Here is a 17,411-nt window from a genome sequence, read left to right as displayed (position 1 = left end):
AATGTATGATATCTTCTTGTATCAACTGTAAGTATGGAGAACAGTTTATTTCTGTCGTCTTTATAGTGGCCTTTCATATATTTGAAAATAGTGTTCCCCTTCCTAGTCTGTAGGCTAAGCAGTCCCATTTCTTTCCACCTTTTTTTGTCTGTCACGTTTTCTATGCTTTATTTAGTCTACATTTTTCTCAAAAAATGGTGCCCCAGCCTGGATGCAGTGCTTCAGCTGAGATCTCCATGCTGAATGGAACAGAAAAGAATGGCATGTGTTTAGCAGTCCATGCTCTTGTCATACATCTAAATCTGCATGGGGTTTTTCTTTTTCAGTAGGGCGCTGCTGAGTCTTGCTGTCTTGCTTATTTTGTGACCCACAGTAATTTCCCAGAACCTGCACCCTCAGCCTGTGATGATGAAGTCAGGAACAGCTGCCTATCCACAGAGCTATATAATTCTGCTTTCTTGCAACCTATTTGCTAAAAGCTGTCATCTGAGTTACTAACGTCCACATTGTTAAGTACTGAATAGTGCTGCCGCTCTCCTAGAGTCATCTCTCCACTTTTATAGGGAACCATTGATAATGAACTCCCATGTGCAGGTTTTCATGCAGCTTTCCACTTTTAAAGAGCTTTTTGTTCTGTGTGTGTGCTGTTTTCAGTCTCCTGGCATTCCATTCATCTCCCAGTTCTCTAGAAAGACTGGGTTAGTCTAGTCAGCCTTGTGAGTATGTAGGAGAGCGCTTATCAGGCCCTACTGTTTTGAAAACTTAAAACTAGGTGTGCTGTAACCCATTTTCTCCTCACAGAGGCTGTGAGCTTATCCTTTTGTCATTGATCTTTATTGTGCTCAGCTATCTCTAATGCTTGACAATTCTAACACCAACAACAAAAATATTAAAAAAGGCTTTAAACACTTTGGCCTTCAAAATGCTGTGGCCTTCAAACTATTGAAAGACAGGTGATCCTGCCTAAAAGCCTGTGGCAATTCTGTGTAGTAGCTAGACATCATACTGTCCTGCAGAGGTAGGTAGCTTTTATGCCCACCAGCAGTTCAGACTAGCTGGAAGCAGGTCTTGGAGCATTGTTCCTGCCTTCCTGCTGTTCTCCATTCTCCCCCTGACCACCTGGAAGATGTTGGGAAGGCAATCCTTGATGAGTCCTTCAGCATCTCTGCTTGAACAACTCTCATTTGGTGCCTGCACATTTAAATAACATTTAGAAGAATATGCTTAAAGGAAGAGACATGTGAAACATTTCTAAGAACCTTTCAGAGATCTGTGGTGAAGTGGAAAAAAAACCAACTGTCAATTATTCAGTGAATGTCACCCCTCCCTGTACTCCATTATTTCTCTTGCTATTTGGCTTTGTTTTTTAAAAAAACAATTCAGTGCCTGAAGATGGAATAATACCACGTCATCTTTGTTTCATAGCATTGTTCCCTAAAAGCTGCTTCAGTTCTGGATATATCAATAGGCTGCAGTACATTTTAAGTACTGTTTTAAGAGGTTTAAGTTCTGTACCTTGCATATAGTCTTTGATAACCAGCCCACTGCAATAAAGTAATAATTTGAGAGAGCTTATCCTCAGCGCTTTCCAGGTATGAAACACAAGAAATGGCACCAAACTTGCAACACTGGCTGGTGTGTTGTAAGCCAAACTAGAACAAAAAGAACATAGTTACCCATAGCTGAGGTAGTTTCTGTGCTGTTACCCTGAGCAGGATAGCACAACTGTTGTTTCTTTCTTGCAGGTAAACTAGCCAGCAACAAGAAATAATTTAAAGTAAAGCTATTTTTAGTCAAATGTATTAAAAAGGTTCCCATGTTCGTATTTCTGGGGTCAATATATAATCTTCAAAGGGAATTCGTGAATGTGAAAAATCAGTATCATATGCAAATGGTTGTACTTTGGAAGCCAGGGCGAGCTCTGCATCAAAGTGAAAGTCTATGGAAAGAAAAAACGTGTTTTACAAATGTATTGGGATGGATAAATTGGCAAATCCCAAAGTGCCAACAAATCAGGTTTTTTTCTGTGCCAAAACATAAATATATGGAAAGTTTTACTAATATGCTCTTATGCTGTCTTTTTTTTTTTTTTTTTTTTTCACCCAGGCTGTCAAGAATATGTATAGTGAACTTAGATTGACAGTTTCTAGTCACCCAGACCTTTACTTTCATTGTACATGTAAGTTTATTCTAGAGGATGGCTTAAATCATAGAATCATGTAGGTTGGAAAAGTCCCTTAAGATCATAAAGTCCAACCATAAACCTAACACTGCCAAGTCCACCACTAAACCATGTCCCTAAGCACCACATTCACACATTGTTTAAATGCTTCCAGGGATGGTGACTCAACCACTTCCCTGGGCAGTCTGTTACAGTGCTTAACAAACCTTTCCTAATGTCCAGTCTAAACCTCTTGAGTTCTAAACCTTGGCACAGCTTGAGGCTGCTTCCTCTCATCCTATCACTTCTTACTTGGGGGAAGAGACCAACACCCACCTCGCTACAACCTCCTTTCTAGTAGTTGTAGAGAACAGTAAGGTCTCCACTGACCCTCCTTTTCTCCAGACTAAACAACCTCGGTTCCCTCAGCTGCCCCTCATAAGTCTTGTTCTCTAGACCCTATCATCTTTACCCCTGATCATCTATGAACTCATCATTAAAATGGTGGGTAATGTAAGTTAGAATCACTTAATATTAAAAAATAAATAGCATACCTAAACCTTTCAGCATCGTCTCAGTCCATACTTACTCACCATATTTTTGGAAAGTTATGTGAAAATCACCATGAAAATGTATCACCTGCATGATACTTAACTTGACTTATGGCTAGGATAAATAATGTGTAAAACTATTGGAATTATTAAAGGCAGAAATTAAGACAAGGTTGTTTAGTAGAGCAAGCAGTCTTCAATGAAAAGTCCAAGTTTAGCAATGCTGACAACATATAAAAGTATATGACATTATTATTTCTATTATGCTTATTAATTCCAATAGTTTTTTATTATTGCTTTTTTGTTCCTCATCTAGGTAATTTCACTTGCTTCTGATAATACAATCAATTTCAGAGTATTCACTTGCTTCTGATAATACAATCAATTTCAGAGTAGTATTTTACGGTAGAAGGTAGCTTAAGTGAAACGAAAGGACAACAGAGCACTGGAGACCTTCCCTAGAGGAGCCGTGGGTGACAAAGGGACAAAGGGAGCACATCCCTTAGGGACAGACTCATGACTGACAGGGCAAAGGTCTCGGCCAGGGGGATATGCATCTTTATTTATTGGTACATTTCAAAAGAAACATATCCCTAAACTGCATTTTTGTTTCACTTTGTCTCCTTCATTTGAATTCTATTGAATCATGTCTATAGCTCAATTAAAGCATTATTTTTGCATGGCATTTCAGTGCAAATTGATTATATTTGAAATAAAAATTAGTACTTTTAACTTTTAGCAGTCTTAGAAATTCCGCCATATTTTACTGTTAGACAAATTAATAATTCACTGCTGCATTATTTAATGAAGTATTTAAGTACATTTGGTGAACAAAAACAGTCCTTGAAAGCTTGTCTGGCTTAACTGCTCTCTTCATTTTTGTCCTGCATGACTTACATTTTTGTCATTTATATGGTTTTACAACACCAGTGCTAGTTTCATAAGTATTAAACACAAATGTATTTAAATAATTTAGTTTTGCCTTATAGGGAGCATAAAGATATTTAAATGTAGTGGAAATATGTAAAAAATATTTAGTAATTTTTAGTAGCGTAATATTTTTGTTCTGTGAGAAAGTTGATGCTTCTGATCTAGATACCTGTTTCTGAAACAGAGACCTAAGGCACAAGGTTTTGAAGCAGGTAGATGCATACCTGCCACGTTCAAAAAGGAAGTGGGCATCTCTGTTTATGTATGAACAACTATCCAAATTTATTTCCAATAGTTGATGTTAGCAAATCAGATGTAGACTGTATATTAATTAAATCCAGGCCTGTATGATAGCTGAATTATTCTTAGAGTCATTAAAATGGCACCAGAATGTAGATAGAAATTTTTTTTTTTATAATTAAATGCTTAGATAACTTTTCTTCTATTAAAAAATCAACAGTATTAAAGAGATATTTGTGTATGAATACTGGATATAAATTGCATAGAAGTTTTCAGATTGGATGCTGTAGAAGAGTGTAAATTCCTCCAGAAAACATTGTAAGAGTAACAACAGCATCTGTGATTCATGTGTATCACCTTCTGGCCAGTGTTATACTTCAGTTGAAAACCAGAAAAGTTCCGTGTAGCTACAGTGTGTGATTGGCTACTTGGAACTTTATTGTTGAAACTTCTCCTGTCGTATCTGGTATCCTGGATACAGGTTTCCTCGCTGAAATGGCTTAGTGCCAGATCTTAATTAATTTAATTTACGAAGAGTGGAAGTGGTTCTGAGCCTTCAGGAGTCATCACCTGGAGAGTCAGAATTAATTATCCCATTATAGTATAGAGCCCCTTCTCCCAGGGTATGACCTTTAAAGATGCTCGCTGGAGTACCGTGCTTCCTTCTGGGAGGTTATAGATGAACAGGGTAAGGTCAGAAGCTAAACCATGCTTCCCTGAGAGAGTCTGTTGGTAGATTCTTACCTGAAGAGGATGATCTGAGTTCATGTTTCCTTACATGCCCTTCAGATACCAATGCAAGGTAGTAAATCTGCTGTCTCTGAACCTAAAGAGGAACAAATAAGACGAGTAATAAACTGAGCTAATAATAAATATGAAAAGTAGGACGTAAAAGACAGGGTAGAATATTTCTTAAGCTGGATATCTCAACCCATTTCAGTGAGTAACTGCACAAATAAACTGTTATTCATTTTGAAGGTTAAGCCGTAATAATACCTTTAAAACACTCAAGTAAAGTTTAAATGCAATCTACTCTTTACAATAAAGCATTCCCAGTGTTAGACTCAACTCCTTCCCAAATTGATTATATTATCTTTTGAGCAGAAGTAAGTTTCAAGCATCTAATTCAAGAAGAGTCATCCATCTTCCTTTCTGCTACTCAGACAGCTCGATATTCCAGTTTCTTCTAAAAGTCTAACTTGCCAGTGGAATGGATATCTCTTTTTCTTCAGCACTACAGGCTCTTTTTGAGTAGCTGGAAGCCTGCTTAGCATTTGTGTTGTTCGTGACAGGCATTCATTTTGTGAACAAACTCATATATGCATCAGAAATTAGAAAGAAGTACAATTAAAATGAAAAATGCCAAATTATTTATAGGGGCATTTTAAAGATTTTTAAGGACTACTAAAGATTTTTTTTTTAAGATTTACAGATATTTTACAAGAAGTCTACAGACAAAAAGCAGTTACTCTAACCTAGAAATGCATAGTGTGACTTCATATTAATTTATTGTTTGTGGGCTTCTTTTCCTTAATCAGTGATAAACAACTAGAGGTTATGGTCATTAATATTGCTAGGAACACATCTCCAGCCAATTGTTTATAAAATGCTTTAATCTTTAGTTTTAAGAATGTCATTCTTCTTATGTGACCCTGGAATAATGATACTTCATGCTACAGAGCAAATCCAGTAGAAGAGTGAACAGGAGTTAACCCAGTAACTTCAAATTGTAAAACTGTTTGGCATTGTGATTGAATCTATCTGTGATGTCAGTCATAAAACTGGTATAACTTGGGTTTTGTAATGAACTTGGCAAGAGTACATCGTTTTCTTTCCAAACACAACGGCCAAGGAAGAAATGCTGTTTTCAGATTCCTAAGTGATCTAACTCTGTACTTTTCACAGCTAAAATTGGACATCTCAGTTGGCATTTAAATTCTTTACTGTCACTGGGTATGAACCAAATTCATCCTGGCTGAAAAACAACATATGAAGACTTTATTTCAATGAGCAATCACCTTTATTGTTAACATTTTCATTGATAGAATTTATCAAAAGATAAATGAACCTGTCAACATTAAGTTGCTCCTATTTTGTTTCATGATGCCCCAAGTCCTAATGTGATCAGTCTTTTTCCCGAGAAGTTGAAAAGATGACCTTTTAATTTTTGTTCAAGTACAGAATGCTAAGCAAAATCATAAAACCTCTGTACACTTCAGGTGTAAAATTGCCATGTATAACAGTCCGAGTCTAGCATTGCTTCTCTCGAGACTTGAAACATGGCTTTGTGACACTACCCAACCAAGTGTAGCATCAAAGTAATAATGTTATAATTAAGGCAGAGGTGGCACTTTAACTGTGAGCATATATTTTTGATTGCTGATACCATTCTTCAAAAGCTCTCTTCAGGTTTAACATTTCTCATGTTGTTCTGCCGTTTCTAAGTGTGAATAAAAAAACATTTCTGACCCATCAGGAATTCACAGTTATATTTGACTGTGACTTAGATCACAACCTAAGACCCTGTTGGTGGGGGGAGACTCAGAGATAAAGAGAAACTGAGACAGAATTCAACACAGATTTGACTTCTGTGTCATAATTGCATGAATGACTGTGATGGGGAGTAAGATTGTGCTGCTAACCTTTTCTGAGAATAGAATTAGTAAAATGGAGTGAATGCAATAATTGAAATAGGAAGTAGTTCAGTAGTATGCAATTCAAGGTGGTTAATTTAGGGAATAAAAATAATTTCAGGTGGAATTTAGAAGTGATGGAGGAGGAGGAACAGAATTCAGATGAATGAGTCCTATTGCATGAAGACTGTGAGTCACTAATGAAATACAAAACTAAAAAGTGTAAATGAATCCTAGGAGCCTTGTCAGACATGACCAAAGATGTGATAATATTCTGTTAGACCTCATTGGCTTAAGAAGTGATGTGATTGCAGAGTGAGAAAAGAGCCTTTTAAACTGAAAGGTAATGCTGGTGAAAGTAGGAAAGGCTTCAAACTGGTGTTGACTACATTAGGGCTGAATGTCAGAGTAGGCTTTGTGACCGTTTCTGTACCTTAGAGCACTGGCATCCCAGAACAGCCTTCTAACCAGAAAAGGGAGAGCAAAGTGAGTAATTATAATGCGGGGTGAAGTAGCTTAGTCTGTAGAAGCAAGCATGTGTGATGTGATCTTGCAATAAGATAGCCTGACAAGCCAGGGAGGAGTCCTGCTTAGGTCCAGATCCCTATTTTCAGGGGAGTTGGGTGTTGTGTTGGAGAATCCCCCTATGTCCTTTGAGTGTCCTAAACACTACCTGCCTGGTTGTTCTGCAGGGACACTGGCTCTTTTCCCTTTGTTGTCCAGCCCCTCCAGGGCTAGGACTCCTTCCTGAGCTCTTCAGAAGGTTGCCCTTTAGCACACAAATGATTCTGCCAGTAAAACCAGGGCTTAGAAGTATGTAACCCAAATAACTCTATAACTATGTATAGCAATTTCTGTGCCTTCTGAGTTTAAGAAATGTTATTGTATCAAAGTTTTAAAAAATAATTTATTATTATTCATAGGAAGGGAGGTTTTTAAAGGACTTTAACAATCAAGAGTCCTATCTTCAAAAAATTTGTCCTGTATAACTTTAGTTTTACAAGCATCTACCCAAAAAAATTGATCTAAATACAGTTTGTCTTTCTTGCTGCATTCACTAATAGCAGATGTGCTTTTTCAATGGTGTGGCAGGTGCACCCGCCCAATGAAAATAGGGCTTCTTGGTTGCTGAAGCGTAGCAGCGCCTGACTGCCTTTGTTCTCGGGGTCTCATGGTAGTTGGGGCCTGTGGCCAATGGGAGCCGCTATTGGCCACAGATCAGATTTGGCCTGGGTCTAAATTGAGTCCCCTGGGGGAGCCATTTTGAGCTAGTTTCTCTGGAGCAGTCGCTGTGGTTGAGGGCTCTCCCCTTGGGTCAGGACGCTGCCCAAGGAAACTCCTTGAGGATACTTGAGTTGGGACGCTGCCCTGAGAAGTTCCTCAGAGAGCCTTCACTTGTCACGTGAGTGATAGAGCATATTGGGTTGTTAAACCCTAGGAAGTGATAGAGCATTTTGGGTTGTTCTTAAACCCTTAGGAATGGTGCTTAGGTCTGCATTTTGCGTTGTTGTTAAAGCCTAAGAAGTTGTTTTGTTCTCCTCTCATGGACTATTGAACCTGTAATTGTATAGTTGTGGAGGGCCAGTTAACTGAACAGTTGTATTAAATTCTTAATTTTTGGTGGTTGTTTGTTTATTTGAGAGCCTTTGTAACAAATGCCACCACCTTCATTTGCTTGTGGAGGCTGAAAAATATTGGCATTCCACAATAAAAAATTTAGGGAAGGATGTAATCCTTATATTTGGCAGTAAAACAATTATGAGAATGTTCAAAAATATCCAGTTTTATTCCTAGCCAAGACCTGTTGCTTGATGATGCAAAGTACTTCATGGTGCTTGAAACATCAAAATTATCCTACCATCACACCCACAAAGAGAAAATAGACCTATAATCCAGGACAAGATTTTAACAAACAGAATTCTATCATCTACTCCAGCAAACAACATAGACCTTTCATTTAATATAGGAATAACGGTACTGAAAACACAATGAACTGTAAAGCTGCTGCACGTTACATATGTTGCACCAAGTACAGTAATCAATGCAGTGACACCCATGGAGGTGTTTCAGATTTGCAGAAATGAGAGTTCAGACAATATTGCTTGATACAAGTGAATTGCATTATGGGTTGGTAGAGACCCAGAAGGGTTTTGGTTACTCCAGAAGGTCAAGGTTGCCTTGTTTGCTGATTGAAAGGTAAGACTAAAGACAGGGTCATTTTGCTGAACTGGAACATTTGGTGCTAATGATGTGGCAGGATAATTTGTACGTATAACCATGGTGATAGAGAATGGAAAGTAGTATCGTAGTAGCCAGTGAGGTTATGAGGTTATATATCTCTAATGGTTGTAGACTGAATATGCAAATTATATAGAATAAGAAGTGAAGAGAACATTTAAAGAAATTATTTGAAACTTGACTTATGGTGATATTTTGGGAAATTGTGGCACACTTTTGGGGGCGTTGGTAATTTTCAAGAACTGTTCTTGATTTCTCTTTCTGTTTACATAAGCTAAGAATGTAATAACTTTGGAATGATTGTTTAGAGTGGAATGGATAGAAGAAAAGGAAGGGCTATCTAGACTACAACTAATTTGACATGTACCACATCACAGGCTATGAAATAAAATTTTTTATGACTCTATCTGAGTCCTTTGAAGGAAGTGAATTCTATTTAAAGGTGATTAAAAGCAAACTAATTCTTTTTCCAATGGATTTTAAATCCAAGTTGCTTTTTGTATTTATAAAATTAATCTGAAGAATCAGTTTAGAACACGAGACCTTTCCAGAACTGAACACCAACCTCAATTTTATTTTACTAAGTTAACAAAATATTAAAATGAATATAAGCTGTCTATATCACTGTTTGTGAAATTTTCTTAATGAACCCTGAAATGTGTATTATAATCCCTTTACATTTTGAATTAACTTTTGAAGTCATTCTGTGAAGTTAATAGAAAAGTTGGCGTTCACTTCAAATAAACTCTCGCAGGTTCTTGGAGTTATCACTCCTTTCGTTTTAGGAATAGAGCAGAGATGTTTCCGTTGATGTCTGTGGAGAAACACTGGTCTATAAAAGCTGTCAATGCTGCCCAGTTGAATTAGTCTTTAAAAAATGAAGTCCTAAGATAACATTTCATTACTATTTCTTTCAGTAAAACCATTTATGAGGCTATAAGATCCATACAGATGGTACTAATTATGTCGTCTTTTTCAGATGTTTTTTCTTCTAGATTTATTTTTTCATCTCTAAGCAAAACACAGAACATTTATGTATAATGCATGGTCATTTAAGCAGAAAATTGTCTTAGAACAGTTATTTATTTAATTATTGCATACACTATATCCTTGGTAACACAGTTTAGGAAGAAATATCAGTTAAGCAAGCAGAAGCTTTTTTTCCTTAAACTCTATTCTTAAATAGCATTGCCTCGTGCTTTCACTGAATTTAGGATAGATGAAAACCCATTCAAATTAAGATAAAATTCTCATTTTAGAACATGGTATTTGGTTAACTTGGTTATACGTAATACATGTAAATAAAAGAATAGAACTGTAGAAAGAGACACCTCAAGAAAAGATCTGCTCCTGTCTGCAGCGCATCAAGATCAAATAAATAGAGATGTTTGTTTAACTTTGTCTAATCTGTTCCTTCTGGGGAAGGAAATTCCAAAACCTCCCTTATAACCTCTTCCAGAACTTCATTGTTCTTATGTGATTTATGTTACTATGTGATTTATTTTCCTTAAAGTGAAGGTAATGTCATCACCCCAGAAGGCAAGCAGAACAATGCACTGCTGTTGCCTGTATGAACCAGAAACAGGGCAGGACACCTCAGTGACCAGCTGGGCACTCCCTGCCATCTCCATTGTCTCCTTCCTTCTTGCCACCCTTCTGCCATTTCTCAGGCCAAAACAATGGCCAAGTCTTCTACACAACAGCTTCATCTTTTCTAGATGCCCTGATTTCGGCCAGGATAGTTAACTTTCTTTGAGCTGGGAGGAGGCACAGCTGGAGTGCCGGCTGGGATTGACCACTGGAGTAGTCCATCTCATGTGACGTTAAGCTCAGTGTATAAAGGAGGCAGGTTCTCTCTTGCTTCAGGTCACTGTGGAGGGATCTTTGTTCTGTTGATCTCCAGGTGGTGAGCAAGAGCATTGTGTGTTACCCATTTGGTCTTTCAGTTATTGTTTTTTACATTACAATCACTAAACTGTTTGAGTTTTTTATTTTCAACCTACAAGGTGTTTTTTTCTTTGTGTTCCTCCACTATTTCCCCCATTGGGGAAAAGGGTGAGTGACCAGCTGTGTGGTGTTTGGCTGCTAGCTGAGTTCAAACCACAACACTAGACTAAACCAGCTTGTTTCACCCCTTTTGCAGAGCAATCAGAGTGGTTGCAATTGTAAACAAGAGTTTCTGCTAGCTGTCAGTGGTCCTGTGCTGCCTGCCTGCTCTGTCCTCCTCCTTATGGTGAGCAGAGAACAACCAGCCCTGGAACTGTGGATGTGCCTTGGCCCTGAAAGCTGTTGTGGTTTGAGAAGATGGCATTGTTTCCCCCTCCACCCCAATACCTGTTTCTCACAGTGCCTTTAATATAAGCAGAAATATAAGCGGCAGGACAGCTCGATGGGAAGCATACCACTGGCCAAAAAGTGGAAGCAGCACCTGCCTGATCACCAGTGAGACTGATGTTCCTTCTTTCTCATGTGGGAGGTGCACTTCAACACCTTGTGTGTGATGTTGCAAATGAGCTGCCAAGTTGCTTTTTATGTGTATGACACACAAACACACCACTCAACATCTTGACTGTGCATTTTCTCCCTGTGCATCTTTGATTTACACTAGTTTACAAATAGTGTTCGAAATAAGGTTAAGATAAAGCTATCTGCAAGCTCAGCTGAACACCATCAGCATCACTCAACACTGGTGAGCCCTGTAGCACCAGCTGATGCCTCTCCTGTTGTCATGTAACTTCTCTGAAGGTCTTGTAGATCTTCAGCGGTAAAAAGAGTGCAGTGGATGTTATCTGCTGTATGCAGACTTAGTATCTGCTAATGAAGGTTGTGTTCCTTTAAAAGATTTTGATAACAGAAAAAGATCTCAGCTGCTTGATGACACCACACTGTCCTGGCTGCTGCAGGTGGAGACGATGGGATGGGATGGAATGGGATGGAATGGGATGGGATGGGATGGGATGGGAGTGCTCCTTCCCTGGCAGTGCTTGAGCAGCCTTCCTTGAGGGAGGTTTGCCAGATTCTGGGCAGGATCGTGCATGTAAAGGGTAACCTGCTGTCTCAGCAAGAGAGAAGCTGATGGCACTGTTAGAGAAAGGGTGACTTTGGAGGAGGGCAAAAGGCAGACCTCAGAGAAGATAGGAAATTTATTTTGATGGGCCCAGAAGGTCTTAGGGTGGTCTGTCACAGCACAGAAAGGCTCTAGAGGTTGCTGGAATGGGAGCAGGCCTGGAAGAAAGAGCCAATGCTGGAAAGATACAGTGAATAGAAGGGAGATTCCCTAGCAAACTTCTTTCATTGTTCAGTGTTACTCTGAGTTTTCTCTGGTTTTGAAGAAACACAACTTTTTTAGTTTGTAGCCTAATGAAACATGGCACTAGAGTTAACACGGTTCTAGTAGTATTTTGGGGATCTTGCTTGAAGAATAACATTTATTTCATGTCAAAGCTTTTGCCAGTTCAGGGTCATATTGTAACCAGTGTACATCTAAGAACATGTGCCTGGATTACCACCAAAGTATCTTCTTGTGGCTCTGCTCCTGGAGATGGAAGGCTTTTAGGTTCAGTGGGATAAAAGATGAATGCTAAATGTGGTCTTCAGTTACTTATAAACCAGAGTGTCTTGTGTCACACTGGAATGGAACAAGTACCCAGTGACACTACTTTAAAAACTGCTTCAGAACACGGAAAACAGCTCATCTTATGAAGGACTGTACACGTGTGCTTTGCTTCAGATCTAATGTGTCTGAAGTTAAGTAGGTGCTTTCATTGATTGAATTGAGACCTGCACACATTTGGTGTTATCAGCAGTGGTAAATCTGAGGATTAAATTTGATCTGACGTAAGAAAGAAATCAATAACTGTCATAATCACTGACAGTTAATTACAGGTTAAAAATCTATGGGGGTTTTAAAGTATGTAAATATTTGGGTGAGCAGGAAGGGAAAATACCTTCAAAATTTATGATAGTGTTTTCCCCTAGCCCTGTCAAGTGCTCTTTCTTGCATGGAGAGGAGCTGCCCCAACTGCAAATGGGCAGAAGAGAGTTGAAATAGAAGTGACTGTCACCAGCTAAGCCTAGAGCACTGATATTCCCTACTACATCGGGCTTTTTGTTTGCCGTTGGGATTTCTGTGTGTTATCAAGGCAGAGTGGCCTCACTGGTGCCATCTCACAGAGATCAGAGCTTGGAGGTCCTGTGTGGGGGTCTTTGAAAGGGCCTCTACCACCAGTGCTGCCTTTGGATAGTCATTCAGTGGCTTTACAACTTATCCTGCGACTATATAGCAGTTACCCCGAAAAGATTATAGTGCTAATCCAACAAGTAACATTAAAATCACTAGTGGTTGAAAATAACAAGTCTCAAATCATGATTTTTAAGGCAAATACAGATATCAAGTTTTATGCTTAGAGGCACCTGTGAAATAAATAATGAGGAAATACATAAAGCTGTACAAAAAGCAGCAAGTTGGTTTTGTTTTATTGACAAAAGGGTTCTAGTTAAAAGTAAAAAGCTCTTAAAAATGTATCTGAGGTGTGGTTACTACATTTTTTTCAAATACAGTCTGACCTTTCCCTTAAGTGCTCCTGGTAATGGCATTTACCATGACAAAGGCATTCAACAGGACTGTAGCTTTCCCCGGCAGCATACCTACAGCCTTTCTCAAATGAGTTGTGGATTGTCCTTTAATGCTATTAGTACATTAACTGAGATAAATAGTGGTGTGTTTTCATTTGTCATTTCAGTCTAAGGAAGAACTGAGCAACATTCACTGGCAGGATCTTGGTCCTGTACAAGGTTTATGGGAGTTGCTGAGTGCTTCACTACATCAAACCCCTCCTATTTAAATTTTCTTTGTATCTCCTATTTTAAATGCTTCCTAGATCTGTGGAATATATACAGAACTTTTAAAAATAATGTAGTATTTTAAAAATAATGTAGATGCCCATGATCAGGGGCTGGCAGCTGAGGGGTCTCTGTGAGGAGAGGCGGGGGCTGCCTCAGGCAGCCCCTCAACCCCACTGGTGGTGCCTTTGAGGAAAGATTTAAGAAAGGGGAAAAATACACCAAAGAGGAATGATGAAAAAAATGAGTGAGGAACAGCCCTGCGAGCACCGAGGGGGGAAGAGGAGGTGCTCCAGGCACCCAAACAGAGACTCCCCTGTGGCCTGTGGGGAGACCCCAGTGGGGCAGGGAGAGGTGTGGGGAAGAAAGAATGGGAGATCTCACGGGCCTGTTGTGGACTGAGCATAACCCCCATTCCCCATGCCCTGCAGCCTGGGTGGGGAGAGCCGTCAGGAATGGAGAGGTGCAGTTGAGCCTGGGAAAGGTGGGGGCAGGAGGGGAATAAAGTGGGTTTGTTTCTCAATTTAGTGGAAATAAATTAATTTCCACCAAGTCAAGTCATTTTTGTCTGTGATAGTAACTGATAAGTGATCTGCATGTCTTTAACTCAACCCAGAAGCTAATTTTGTCCCCCTCTCCTGTTGACAGCTGGCCAGCTGGCCAAGGTCAACTCACCACCACAGTTGCACAGCACTTGCAGTGCACATCCAGCTTAAAGAATGCATGCTGTTTAGATGAAGAAAACAAATAACTCCCAGCTTTCCAGAAGCAGGACAGATATCACTAAAGTATTTTATCAGTGCTTTCAAACACCAGTGACTGCTGATGTTTATGGAGTGAGTGTAAATGGGCTTGGTATCTAATGCTGTGAAATAACCATAGATTTGAGCGATAAGGGTACATCCAGGTTGAATGAAAGCTCTTAAATGTGGATTTTCATCTTGGTTGTTCACACTGAAATCTGAGGTGGTCACACAGAATTATGTCACATGAAGAGCATTAATTCAGAGAGAGAACAGTCTGAAGAATTGTGAAGTATGTATCAGTAGCGCTGTGTGCCTTTGCTACCATACCCTACGGGCTGGGAATCAGAAGATTTCACAGATTATGGGCTAGACTGAATGGGCCAAGAGTTCAAATGTTCTTGGTCTAAAATTGGAGATCCAAACTTATATGGCTAAGGAGTTAAATCTGAATGCAAATATGTATGGCAATCAATTACTGACGGTAATAAAATTATTTCTTCAATTACAGTGAGAGTGGGTGAAGCAGGCAAAGCAAAAGTGGAAGGAGATGCAACACTAGAAGAAGAAGGAAACAAAGAAGAACTCATTTGCCAAAGGTAGGGAAGACATCCCACAAAATGTTTAGAAATAAGGGTGGTTTTCCTGTGCTTGATCAAATGTAAAAAGAGATGTTAAAAAACCCAATGTGATTTAAAAAATCTTTTTGATGTGAATTTGAAACTGGTTTGATATCTTCTCCTTAACTGGCAGGATGTAGATTGCTATTTCATAGGACATGGAGTGCAATTAGTAACTTTCCACACTGAAAACAGTAGTTGGCAGTAACTGAGGCTTTTCTGATCTTAGCTGCATCTGAAACAATATTCTAATGTGTAGTAAGTAGCCTTGCTGGTACAAAAATCCCCATAGGTCTGTCTCCACAAAGTAACTGTTTTTTTTACACTCACAGCTGTGTTTCTCTCACATCATTTTTGGCAAGGACCACTTGGGGTTTTCCCTTGCTCTGTAGTCTGGGGAATGGTCAGTTGCCTAGGAGCGTCTGGAAATTTCATCTGAAAAACTTGTTATGTCAGGGCCTTGGGACCTGACAATGCCTGTGATCTTGCCTGTTCTCCCAAGAGGGATTTGGAGAGCATTTTTTAACCCATTGCAGTTAGGTTAGAGGCACATTCTACAAACCTTTCTGGACTGAATATCTGTTAAATGGTTTTAAGTGGATCTTACACCCATTTGCAGTCATAACCATTCAGTTTATGTTGAGCTGTACTTATATATCACCCTGATGTGATCTATATAAATCAAATAAATATTGATTTATAAAATTTTCAGGGTTGTTACTTATATAAAAAATCCATTATGCAGAGAATATGTTCTAAAATTGATAATTTGGCTTTATAATTTGTAGATTGCCTTTTGCCTCAGCCGTATGCTCAACTCAGAGCAATGTAAGACACTACTACCTATCCATTTATTGTTTTCTATATACATCTCACTAGTATGGTTTGCAGTTTGGGGGGATAGAGATATTCCTGGCTTGTCTCATACTTATAAAGTATGTTATGGCTGATTCACAGTATTAGAAAATGGAAGATACAGTGCTTTGCATTGACCAGTTCTCATATAGTTACTTTAATACATTTAATTTAGACTTACCCATCTACCAGTTTGTGCAGAGTATGGCATCTGCTCTCATGAATTTAGTTATTCTTTATCTGATTTATAACGCATGACTATAATAAATTATTTCAGCACAGTTGGAGTGCACTGAACTGCAGATTAAGAGTTGGAATGAGTGGGGAAGGCAGGGACTTTGTAACACAGATTTAAGGAATCAAAACTCTTTTTTGGTTTTGATTCTATAACAGAAGCTAACAGAAAGTTATCTTAATTGCTATCTTTATAACATACTTTAGGAAATTCTTTTCCAACTCCACTGATTTAATATAATTAATCTGATCTGTTTTCTGTATTTTAAATAAACATCCTGCAACTACAGCAACTGCTGGTCTATCAACTATCAAGAAGCAGTTATGTCAAAGACTGTTTCATCATGTCTAAGTCCAGTCCATTGATCTGTTTATTATTTTTATTCATATTTTCTTCACAGAGAGCTCTGTAAAATGCTAATTACATTTTGATGTAAGTCTTCAGCCTTTGACTTCAGGCAGATAAGCTAGGGCAGAGGCAGTGAATGTACTGCAGCCCCATCCTGCAGTCTTCTTCACTCAGGGAGAATTATTTTAGGCACTAGTGAAGTATTGCTCTTTAGTGTGTGTTTGTTTAGTACTTAATCTGGTTTAACAAACTAGACACTGAGCTTCATGTTTTCTCTTAAAGGAAACGCTAATAGGCTGTGCATAGCCTTGGTGACACAGGAAGAATAGGGAAATAAATATTTGTAGAGCTAAACGGAGATGAGAGAACACATAGTAATCATGCCAGCACTCAGAGCCCGTAACTACATGGCAAGGCTTCAAAGGTTGCAAATCCAGGAGGAGTTAAAGATCTACTCAGTAACCTGGTATGACCAAAAATACCATTCCATGGGTATGAGTTAAAAGAGCATATGTTGGATAGAGGGGTTGTGAGCTTGATAAGAAACATCATTGTGGACTTGCTCAAGGCTTAATTTACAGAGGAATGCTCAGCAGGACAGGTGGATTCCTGCAGGAGACATAGTGCCATAGATTGATGATGCCTGACTACATTTAATAAAGATCCATTAAAGGCAAAAATAAAAAATCTCTTCTGAGCAAGAGACGTTTGGAATAAACAAAAGATAGACTTCAGTCAAAGAAGGATGATTGGACAAGAGGCTCTTCATGATCCATTTTATCTCATAGGATTCAGTTCAGCAATTTGGCAGTTTATTATAATGATACAGCTCTCTCGCTAATTCTTAAAATTATTGCCAGAAATACTTTCAGTTCTAGGTTATAAAGAGGCTGGGGTGAGTTCAGGATGCTCAAACTTTGCTGATTCTTATTCTTTTTTTTTTTTATTTAACCCTCAGAGCTGAATTCACAAGTCAGACATTGGATTCTAGAAAGCACTCATTAAAAGTGAGTCA

At 38.8% G+C, this 17,411-nt stretch overlaps 1 long non-coding RNA gene across 2 annotated transcripts in view; it reads left to right on the top strand.

The window, feature by feature from the left end:
* Nucleotides 1–17,411, top strand: part of LOC141968984 (uncharacterized) — a 51,913-nt gene that overhangs the window by 22,581 nt on the left and 11,921 nt on the right. Inside the window, exons 2-3 of one of the 2 annotated variants that reach the window (XR_012634964.1) lie at nucleotides 14,850–14,937; nucleotides 17,355–17,403. This is a non-coding gene — a long non-coding RNA (uncharacterized LOC141968984). The remainder of the gene's footprint in view (nucleotides 1–14,849; nucleotides 14,938–17,354; nucleotides 17,404–17,411) is intronic. The other variant, XR_012634963.1, reaches the window with a different exon arrangement.

Source organism: Athene noctua, chromosome 21, assembly GCF_965140245.1.
Source record: "Athene noctua chromosome 21, bAthNoc1.hap1.1, whole genome shotgun sequence".
Taxonomy (NCBI): Eukaryota; Metazoa; Chordata; class Aves; order Strigiformes; family Strigidae; genus Athene; species Athene noctua.
The sequence above is the reverse complement of the archived record's forward strand: the minus strand, read 5'-3'. Positions and strand labels throughout refer to the sequence as shown.